An 11,873-nucleotide genomic window follows, 5' to 3' on the forward strand; every position below is an offset into this window, starting at 1 on the left:
CAGCTTTGTTTTGGAAGGTTAATCTTCCCAATTATACACCTCTCCAGCCTCTCCTTCTCTTGCTCTCCGTCGAATGCCACTATCCAAGGCACGAAGCATTCTGTTGTCAGCGCCGCACCGGAGCTCTATACTGCCCACAGTTCTTTTTCTCAAGCCGCTCTTTGTCTCTGCGTCCACGCCTCTGTCTCTGCCTGCGTCGCAGTTTCCTAGTTCTATAGGACCATACCTTTTTATATTTGAGTCCAGGTATGTTTCTGTTGGAATCAATTTTCTGCTTTCTATTTCTTCTTGTTGGGAGTCTCTTACGGAGATTCTCGCTCACCCCGTCTGCTCCTTATCTGGTGGCCCGGTTAGGCACCGAAGTGTTGGAGGGCATCGGCCAAAGGGACAGAATGGGGCTGAAAGAAGAGCCTCCGCTTCTCTTCCAGTCCCCAAAAAGCTCCCCGGACTAAGAGGTGTCCCCTGACACCTCTTAGGAGACACTTTCCCAAGGAAAGGTCTCTCAATTGCCCACCAAAACAGAACTTCCCCCCAGAGCTCGGGAGATTCGTTCTGCTTCACCACGCCATTACACCGGAAGTTCCTTCCTCCAGGAATTTCTAAGGGGAGCTTTGGAATTTGGCGACAGCAGAATATCCTTAGGATTTCAGATGTTAGTTACAAAGGCCAAATGCTTACTCGTGATCAATTGGAATCTAAATTTAGAATCAAAATTCCTTGGTATGAATACTACCAACTCTATGATATATTAAATAAAGTAATTCCTGTCATGATACCCGAAAGTCACTTAAATACTTTTTTTTTTATAATTTAAATTTTTATTATAAACAATTTAATAACATTCCAACAGAAACAACACACCCCAACATGGGGTCCAAAACATAGCCTTGCATGTACCGTCACATTCGGTATTATTAGCTAGGTTTTACAGAGAAAACTTCTCACAGAGTGCAAATACATCAAGTCAGAAACCAATGAGTTATATCCAATTCCATGTTAATAGATCATAAAATTCACATATTTTGCCGGCAGTTTCCCGAATATAGTGTCAGAGCTGTTCACATGCTCAAGGAAATCAAACCACTTTTGTAAAAATCAATCTCCCGCTTTAGTATTGTCTAGCATAGAAATAGCAGTTGTCAGCTTATCCTGTATCAAGACATCCCACACCTTTTTGCACCAGTTCTGGAGTGGAGGGCTAACAGGTTTCCAGTATGAGGCAATAGTTATTTTACCTGCTAGCAGGAGTAACGCCACTAATTCTTGTTTTAAAGTTGAAAGGTCCTGCTGAGGCCATAGGTTTAACAGAACTACTGCAGATGTGCAAAGAATACTAACCCCTATTATTTTTTATATTATTTCCAGGATAGACTTCCAGAATTTATATATCTTCGGACAATCCCACCAGCAGTGGATAAATGAACCTGGTAGCCCACACCCCTTCCAGCACAAAGGGTCAGCCTTCACCCCGGCCTTAAAGAGTTTCAGAGGAGTCGCATACCACCTTGAAAAATCTTATAGTTTTGGAGTCGAAAGTAAAGAGATTTGGATTTAAATAAAGGTGATATCCAAAGCTGATTCCATTAGTCATCATTAATTGAGATTGAACAGTCTTTTTGCCAGTTATTTTGCTGAGTAGCTGGGCTTTTCCATGTTTTTTGGTTTAAAAGAGTATAGATCATAGAGATAACGCCTTTTATGGAGGTGTTACCTTTACTGATTAGCTTCTCAACTGGGTTTAGTGGTCTATTATGCATTACGATGGGTATTACTTGGTGTAATGCATGGTGGATTTGTAAGTACTGGAACCACGGGATAGTGATTTTAAATTTATTTTCCAGTTGGGAGTGAGAGCACAATTTTCCATTCATTGTAATATCAGTTAGTTTGAAAATATTCTTCTCCCTCCAGGCTCTAAATTGGGTCTTGTCTTTCCCCGGGGGGAACCAGGATTGACCAAGGAACGCCATAACCGGAGATGACGCTGGTGATATGGTATTACTCCATTGGTCCCAAAGTTGTAGGGTAAATTTTAGAAATGGGTTTGAAATTGTATACTCCCTTCTGTCTGCTCTCGGGGACCAGATAAACTCGTGCAAATGTAAACTGGGTATATTTGCCTTTTCAATTTGGACCCACACAGGTTGGGAGTGTGGCGATGCATATAAGACAATGACTCTCAGTTGTGCGGCCAGAAAGTACTTATCCACTAATGGGGCTGCCAGACCTCCCAGATTATATGGCTTACACAGTAGTGATCGAGCAATTCTAGGTTTCTGGTGGTTCCAGAGGAAAGCTGACCACTGTGATTGCCATTTGGAGAGCTCCTTCTTGGGGACTGGAATTGGTAGGTTTTGAAATAAGAACAACAAACGTGGTAGAAGGAAAGATTTAAGGAGATCAATTTTTTCTAATAAGGAGAAGTTGAATTTGGACCATGCAGATAAGGAAGAGGTCATAGAGCTGGATAAGGGGCCATAGTTGACTTGGAATAGATCTTCTAGTTTCAATGGGATTTGGATGCCCAGATATCTCCGTGACTTAGATACCCATTTGAAAGGTTGGGAAGATTTTATTAATGACTGGAGGTTTGCAGGAATGTTGATAGGATAGATTTCTGATTTAGTGAAATTTATAGAGAACCCAGAGTGTTTACCAAATTCGTCCAGGTTTGCTTTGAGATGACGCAACGAGGTGAGGGGGTTGGTTAAGTAGAACACCATATCATCTGCGAAGAGGCTTGTTTTATATTCAGACTCATCAACTTGAATGCCTGAGATTTCTGGGGAGGTTCTAGTAAGGTGGGCAAAAGGCTCTACCGAGAGAGCAAACAATAACGGGGACAGGGGACAACCCTGTCTGGTACCTCTACATAAATAGAGTTCCTCTGATCTAAAGGAGTTGGTAAGTATCTGAGTCGATGGGGCACTGTATATCGCAGATATAGCTTTACGGAAGCTTGGGCCAAAGTTCATAAATTGCAGTAGGGTCTTTAGATAATCAACCTCCACTTTGTCAAACGCCTTCTCAGCATCTAGCGAGAGGATCAAGGAGGGGGATGGGGACAGCTTCGCCTGGTGGATCAAATTTAAGGTTTTGCGAATATTGTCCGTGATGGAACGGCCTGGCATAAAGCCAGCTTGGTCAGGATGAATGTAATACGTGATGATTTTTTTTAACCGTTCCGCTAACATGGAGGAAAAAATTTTGAAATCGTGATTTAAAACTGAGATGGGGCGATAGGATGCGGGATTAAGCTTGTCCTTGCCTTGTTTAGGAATGAGAATCGTTCGTGACTCCAACCAACTAGAGGGCAGCTGACCGTCCCTCAAGACTGTGTTACAAGTCTCTAGTAGTGGATTTAATAATGAAGATTTAAATAGTTTATAAAATTCCGACGGGAAACCGTCCCTGCCAGTGGCTTTGTTGTTTTTAATTTTGGAAAGGGCCGCAGCTAACTCTGTCAAATTGAACGGCCTATCTAAGAAATCTGCATGTTCCGTTGAGAGGGTTGAGTTGAAATTAATTGATCTTAAATAATTTTCAATGTTCTGACAATTAGGTTTTCCAGATTCATAAAGCTTTTTATAGTAGTCAAGAAAGGCTCTTGAAATTTCCTTAGAGGATGAGTGGAGGATTCCCTTAGCGTCTCGTATGGCATGGATAGAGTTTATGGGATTTTTTGGGCGATGCGGAATTTCAGATATCTAATTGATTTTGAAGGTTTTTTTTTTTTTTACTTTAAATTTTTTATTAATTTTTCAACCAAAACCAACAATCAAATACACACTCAACAACAAATACTTACAATGATATACGTACATTATAGTCATGGCATAAATATCATTCATGTTAAGTAGAGCGCCTCTAAACCCTTTGATTGTTTTCCACTGTTACACATTTCACCCATGTTTATAGTACATTATCATTCAATAAATAACTTATAATTTGTAATATAAAAGAATCTTCAATAATATGAAAAATTAATATACTTTTTTGGAATATATTTTTCAAAATCTTCTTCTAAATTTATATAGTTAAAGAAAGGAAACCATTTCTCAATAAAGTTATTGTTCTTCTGTTGTATGTCTAATACTCTTATTTGTATAGCTAATTTATCTAGAGCTGCTACTTCCCACACTTTGGTCAACCATTGCTGTTTGTTAGGGGACACATCTCGTTTCCAATATTGGGCAATCAAGAGCTTTGCTGCCATCAACAAAAGAGTTGCTAATTCTTTCTTCAACTGAGAAAGTTTTATATTAGGCCAGTAATTTAAAAGAAAGGATTCTGGTGTAAAGGGAATGTCTCCCTCTATGATGTTGTCTACTATGGGTTTAATTTCCCCCCAAAATTTATTGATTTCCGGGCACAGCCACCAACAATGCAGAAATGACCCTTCCTGCTTACAGTTCTTCCAGCATTCAGGAGTAGGCTTTATATGTGCTAAAAAAAGCTTTTTAGGTGTCAAATACCACCTTGAAAAAAGTTTATAGTTTTGGAGTTTTAAATTTAATGAGTATGTGGTATAAAGTGGGGATTCCCAAATGGTCTGCCATTGTTCTAAAGTAAATAATATACCACAGTCTTTCTCCCAGGCCTTCTGCTGACTTGTGGTTCCAGACCAATCCTTAACACTAAGCAAGTTATAAATAGTTGATGTTAGAGATTTAGCTTGTTTTGGGTTCTTTCTCAACAAGTTTTCGAAAATTGTTAATGGCCTATCGATTATTTCCACAATTCTGGGGTTATGTAAAATAAAGTGTAGCTGTTGATATTGGAACCATGGGATTAATATTTTATACTGAGCTTCCAATTGTGTTTTTGTCAGCATTTGTTTATTCTTGATGATGTCTTGAAATTGGTATATACCAGCATCTCTCCAGACTCTAAAGTCCCTAGTTTCACGGCCTGATTTAAACCATGCTTGTCCTAAGAAGCTTGCCATCGGTGAGATGGATGGTATTAGAGTTTTTTTATGTTTATCCCAGATTTTCAAAGTCAGGGATAAATATGGATTATCATCAGCAATAAATCGTCTATCTTTTGGTGTGTTCCAGATAGCTTCCCATAAGTGGTCCCCTAGTACATAGGATGCCTCAATTTTTACCCAGTCTTTGTCGCAGTCTTTCACTGCGTACCACAATATATTTTTTAAATTTGCAGCTAAGTAGTAGGCCTCCAAATTTGGCAAACTTAAACCCCCCTGTTTTGTTGGCCTCGTCATTAACTTAAACTGAAATCTTGGTCTTTTATGCGACCATAAGAATTTAGAAATGAGATTTTGTCTATCTCTAAATTCTTTGGGTGAAATATCACAAGGTAAATTATAAAATAAAAATAAATATTTAGGCAAAACAAAAGTTTTAATCATATCAATTTTTTCTAACAAGGTTAAATTAAGTTTATTCCATTGTTCTAAGTGTGTCTTAATAGTGCTATCTAGTACTTTATAGTTAACTGTGTGAAGGTCCTGTAGATTCAATGGTATTTGTATACCCAGATGTCGAATAGATTTTTGGACCCATTTGAAAGGGAAGGCATTTAATAATTCTGATTTAGAACTTGGGGACAGACAAATAGGGTAAAGTTCAGATTTTGTATAGTTGATATTAAAACCCGATACCATGCTAAATTTTTGTATATGGTGAAGTAATGAAGTAATCGATTGAAGTGGATTAGTAAGATAAAACACTGCATCGTCTGCAAACAAACTTAATTTATATTCCTCTTTTCCTATTGGGATACCTCTTATTGATACCTCATTCCGTACAGCAAAAGCCAATGGTTCTATAGAAAGAGCAAATAAAATGGGAGACAATGGGCACCCTTGCCTTGTACCCCTATGTAAATCAAAATCCTGTGATCTATAATTATTCACGTAAATTTGTGCTTTTGGATTAGCATATAGTGCTTCAATGGAGGCTAGAAATTTTGGGCCAAAGCCCATATGCTGTAATAAAGTAAGTAAATAAGGGACCTCCAGATTTTGAAGTTTTTGTTACATACCTATGCTTAAGGTATAGGGATGACTTCTGTATGGAGGAAGACTCCAGAAGTTCTAATTGCTTTCTAGCTTGGTCTAGTTTTCTTAAGGTTTTTTTCCCCTCATAGTTTTGGTGTCTATGTTGGAGTTCTGCAATGTGTAAATTTAAGTCTATTATGGTTTTTTTACGAGCTTTGTTACAAGCAGATGCAATAGATATAAGATTGCCTCTCATAACCGCTTTGAAGGCGTCCCATACGACCGTTTGAGGGGCCCCGCAGTTGGTGTTAAACTCAAAGTACGTCTGGATTTGTTGTTCTATCTTCAGACGTGTCTGTTCGTTGGACAATAGTAGCTTATTTAGAGACCAATTAGGACCCTTTCCATCAGAGTCCTGGGCTGATACTTCACATTCCACCAATGAATGGTCGGAAATATTCCTAATATCATAGTCTACATAAGTAATACTGTTGATTAAAGACTGGGATATGAGTATAAAGTCAATTCTTGAATAGGAGTTATGCACTGGCGAGAAGAACGAGTAGTCTCTAGCTTTGGGGTGTAGATTACGCCACATGTCTACTAAGTTAAAATTGTTAAGGATCGCGCTCAGCTTTGAGGGAGGGGTCTGACCCCTTACAGCTCTATAGTGGTTTGATTTATCTAATAAAGGGTCAGCCACCATATTAAGGTCTCCACCAATTAGCACATTGGCTTCTTGGAAGTTTTGCAATTCTAGAAACGTACTTTCAAGGAAATCATTCTGTCCATAATTAGGGGCGTATATTGAGGCAATTGTAGTAGGTATCCCGTCTAATATGCCTTTGATGAAAAGGAATCTACCCTTTGGGTCATGTTTGGTTTGAGAGCAGGCAAAAGGAGTATTTTTAGAAATAAGGATAGCTACCCCTCTAGCTTTGGAGGTACCTGGAGCCTGGAATGATTGAACAAACCACCGTGATTTGAGGACGTTGATATGTTTCTCCTTGATGTGAGTTTCCTGCAAACACACAATATTGAGTTTTTTCTTTTCCTAATAATTAGAAATACGTTTGCGTTTTATAGGGTTTTGGAACCCCCTGCAATTCCAAGAGGCTATTTTGATGTGAACGGCCATGTAGCAAAACTAAACTTACCCGGGACCAAATGCCCAGGTATTAAACAACAATTAATAAGCAACTAAACTTCAACTAACCCTGGACCCCCCTTCAATTCTGGAGGAGAGAGGTGTATATTACTAAGTAGAAAAGTGTCTAAATTTACTCTCTCCTCTTTCACTAGGTTCAATGACACTGCCCCCTAAACTTAGAGGCAACCGCGTAGAGGGCCAACTAAAAAGGTCACTACCCAACTTTTTGTAACTGGTGCAAACAAACACAACCACCCCACTTCAGGGTAAAAGTTTCACCACCCCCTGTACTAGGAGGACAAGGGAGAAGTACACAGTGTACTCCCTTAAAGTGAAACTGTTTAGCTTATGTAGGGGAACAATAATCAATGTTGAAGAGGTACACACTATCTGCATTACAACTCCATCACCACCCCCCTATGGCTACACATAAGAGTATATATCCAGGCTTCTTAAGTATTGCAGTAATATCAGGAACAACAAGCCTTGTGGCACAGCATCCAATATGGTCTTCCAAGAGAAGATAGGCATTTAGGACTTCTAGAAACTTCCAAGGGTGCAGGGCATACAACTTTAAGGTTTAGAATATTAGCTGGTGTATTATTATAAAAACCCAATATAGCTAAATATCATTCATCCACACATACTCACATTCTCCCAGACCAACTCTGTATTAGGCTATACTATACATAGTTCTTACTAATTAATTACAAATCAAGAAATAGTTCATTGATGCAATCAAACCCATAAGATTTCGTTGGTTAAAATTACTAGACTTATTAGTATATTCCCTCGGTTGCCCTTTAATTTAGCTCTCTTTTTTTTTTAATATATATGTATACTTTAAGCCTCTGTCCCTGTCTGCAGCATTTTTCCAAACAAACATTCTCTCCTTAATTCCATTCTCTCCCCCCACCCCATACCTATACCCCCATTAAACACATACACTCAGCTCTCTTACTTCCCCCTTTCATCCCCCCGCATCCATTCCGCCCTCCCATACATACCGCCACCCGGCTCCAGCACCACAAACCCACACTCAAAAACGTTCACACTTCTCGCCCCCATCCAAACTAAGACCCCATTCTCTCTCACCCCCATACACGCCCTTCTTACACCCAACACCAGTGGAGCAGAAATAAACTTCAGATAAGACTCAGGTATAGCTATCATAGAAGCATCAGACCATGAAAGGAGCCATACGACCTCACAATGGCGCCGCTGTGACGTCTTCGCTAAAAGGAGCATTAGCGTTCATGGCGCGAAGAGCAATCAGGCAACGCAAACAAACTCAACACAGGAGGAAAGTTAAAACTATTCAGGATCCAGAAGGTTGGTTTTCTCCGATAACGTCTTCTTTAGCTAGGGCTTCTTCTTCGGCAGGAGATAGTTTGATGGCTAGAGAGTTCAGCATTTCTTTTCCGGTCTCGATGTTATACGCCTTGTATAGCGCACCATTTTAAAAACTAGAATGTCAGATGAAGGACTCCATCTGAAACGTATATTCACATTATGGAGTTTAGAGACAAAGGGCTTGAGTGTCCTCCGTTTCGCCAAGGCTTCAGGGGTAAATCCAGGAGGGTCAATACTGTTTTGCCTTTAAAAGAGAGTGCTCCGTGAAGCCTCACTTCTCTTAAGATCATGTCTCTGGTTTTTGGAAAAACAAAAGACATTAGGATATCTCGTGGCCTCCCGTGCTTTGCTGCCGCCATTGCACCAAGTCTTTGGGCCTTCGCGATCGCGATTGAAGTCCCCTCCTCCATTTTTAATGCCTTTGCCAGCCATTTATTCATAAATATGGACAGTTCTGAGTCTCTTTCCTCCCCCTCTTCTATTCCTCTAAACTTGAGGTTAGCTGCCCTATAGCGATTTTCCAGTAGTGCAATCCTGTTTTCAAGTTGGGACTCGTACTTTTTCATTGTTTTAATGTCCTCTTTTAGCCCCACCGCGGCCTCTGCCGATTGCTCCGCCAGTTTGGCAGTGACTGTTAGCTCTTCTGAGAGTTCTTGCACTCGGGATTGAATAGGTTTTAAGAAATTGTCCAGATATTCTGTGAAGAATCGATGTATATCGGTCTTTAGGCCCTCTAGGTCCCGTTTACATAGGGGAGCTTCCTCATCTTCATGATCCGATCCCGGAGAGGGGGGGGTGCTAGCGGCCATCTTTGATGCCGATCTAGTGAGGGGGAAACTGACCTTTTCCGATGTTTCTGGTTTAAAGAAGTCAGCGACAGATTTTCCTCCTTTGGAAGTCGATTTCTTTTTGCTTTTTGTTTGTTGTCCCATCAGGAGGGCTTCAGCAATGAAGTCTGGAGCTGTTAAAAGTCCGACATCAAGGGGGTAGCTCGGGAGCTACTTCAGAACACGTCCGCCATGAGCCAGCGACGCTCCGCCCCCCCAATTAAATACTTTTGAAAAATTAATTATTAAAGAAAACACATTAATGAGAGGTGTGATTTCAAAATTATATAATTTATTAAACCAAAAATATTGGGCGTCGGCTTCATCACAACAAAACACTTGGAGCAAAGACTGCTCTATTAATCTATCAGAAGATCAGCAGTCCACGATCTGGATGTCTCCAATCTGTAAATCCCGATGCACAAATTTTAAACTGCAACAATTTAAATTATCTTCAAGATGGTATTTGACTCCTCTCTCCCTAAGCCATACGAGTAAAAGTTATAATCCTCTTTGTTGGAAAGGTTGTGGTGAAGTTGGATCTTTTTTCCATTGTTGGTGGACTTGCCAAAAAATTCAAGCCTTTTGGAATACCTTGATAAGCAAAATTGAGATCATTGTTAATGAAACCATTCCGCGGACACCAGAATCCATTTTACTCAACTATTGGCCAACCAATAAGTACTCCAAACAAAAAAAGGAACTCATTTCCCTTTTGATTTTAGCAGGTAAAACATTGTTGGCAATGTTTTGGAAGGTGGCAAAAATCCCCTCAATAACTCAGTGGTTCCAAAACGTGTGGGAAATGATCATACCGGATAAAATAGCTTCTCAACTTATCCTTAGTGAGAATCCTAAGGCAGGAGACTTTTTTGTGGAAAAGTGGTTTATTTTTTTTTTATCACGTAAATGCTAACGCGTCAAAAAAGAACAAAATGCCAAAGAAATACCTAAATTTTGTATTGAGGTATGTTTGCTACCACTAACGATTAGCCTGGGTATTTTGGCTGTGGTCCTTGGAGTAGCTGAAAGTAATACAATTGACCCCACCCCCTCTCCCTTTTTTCTTTTTTCTTTTTTTTCTGTTAGAGTGTGGGTATGTGTGAGTGAATTCTGGATTAATATTATATTTTGATGTCTAAAGTATTGCAATATTGTATTTTTTATACAAAAATATTTTCTTGTTAATAAAAAATAAAGAATTTTGAGTTTAAAAAAAAATATGGTTGGAGATTTGAGAGAGGAGAAAGTGATCTTCCTGCAGACAAGAATTGTGTATAACCTAAGACAGACAGGGGTCCAGTGGCCCTTAAAAGACTTAACCAGCCTTCTGGCATTTAAGTTTTTCTGAGCTGCCTGGAGCCCCTTCATCAGATCAGAGCAGACCCCTACTGTCAAGTCAGCAGATTCAATAACGAGTCAATGTAGATACAAAGAAACTAGTTTATTGATACTGGTTACTTGCGGCCTTGGCCAGAGCTTGAAAAGACTAAAGACCGTATGATAGATACATTGCATATAAGGAGCACTTCAAAGGGATTCCTACGGGCCGGGGAATCTAGCAAAGGGAACATTCACACATAGATGTTACCAATACATTCTCATGTTGATTAGAGGCCCGTGGCCTTGGTACTCTCAGGCTTCCTGTCTCCCCCGAACCTGAGCTGAGAAGGTTCAGATAAGACTTTTCACACATCACCATTTCAAAGCAGGGACATTTTCTACGGAAGGGAGGGGAGAACAGGGGAGAGTTAGCTAGCAGCATTTGGTTACACTTTGGTTCTACCCAGCATGCTCTTTGAGTGAGCCAGAGTTAAAGCCAGACTTGACATACTGCCCCCCTAAGCCGCTTCTACCGCCCTGTTGGAACATTTTTGATGGAACTTCTTGATCAAATCGGGGGCCAATATATCTTTTTCTGCCACCCATTCATTTTCGCTGGAGTGGAAGTGCTTCCACTTTATCAGATAATACAGGCCCCCCTTTTAACTCTAGAGTCCAGGATTTCTTGGACTTCGTGGTGGTTCTGGTTCCCAATCAAGACGGGCTGTGGGGCTGGTGCTCCAGGGTGCCAGACCGAAGTCCCGGGGTCTCGACAGAGTAAGCTGCAATGAAATACAGGATGCACTCTACTAAACATTTTTGGCAGCTCTAGTTCCACCGATACTTGGTTTATCACCCTTGAAATTCTGAATGGCCCCAAGAACTTGTATGCTAGTTTCTTAGAGGGTTGGCTAAGCGGCAGGTTCTTAGTGGATACAAATACTGAATCCCCTACTTTGAAGTCCCAGGCTGGGACATGTGACTTGTCATACTGTTTTTTGTAAGTTTCTTTAGCCGCTTCTAAGTTTACTTGGATTGCTTTCCAACTCTCGCTTGGCCCTCGCCACCACTGTTCAAATGGGGTCGATTCCAGGGAGGGATCCCCCCCAGGCAGGAGTGGCATGGGTTTTCCCTCGTATCCGTGGATGGTGGAGAAAGTGGAAGCCTTGGTGGAACTATGCAGGCTGTTATTGTACCCGTATTCAGCAAAGGGGAGTAGATCCACCCAGTCGGACTGCCGGTGGTTAATGAAACA

Source organism: Heteronotia binoei, chromosome 19, assembly GCF_032191835.1.
Source record: "Heteronotia binoei isolate CCM8104 ecotype False Entrance Well chromosome 19, APGP_CSIRO_Hbin_v1, whole genome shotgun sequence".
Classification (NCBI taxonomy): Eukaryota; Metazoa; Chordata; class Lepidosauria; order Squamata; family Gekkonidae; genus Heteronotia; species Heteronotia binoei.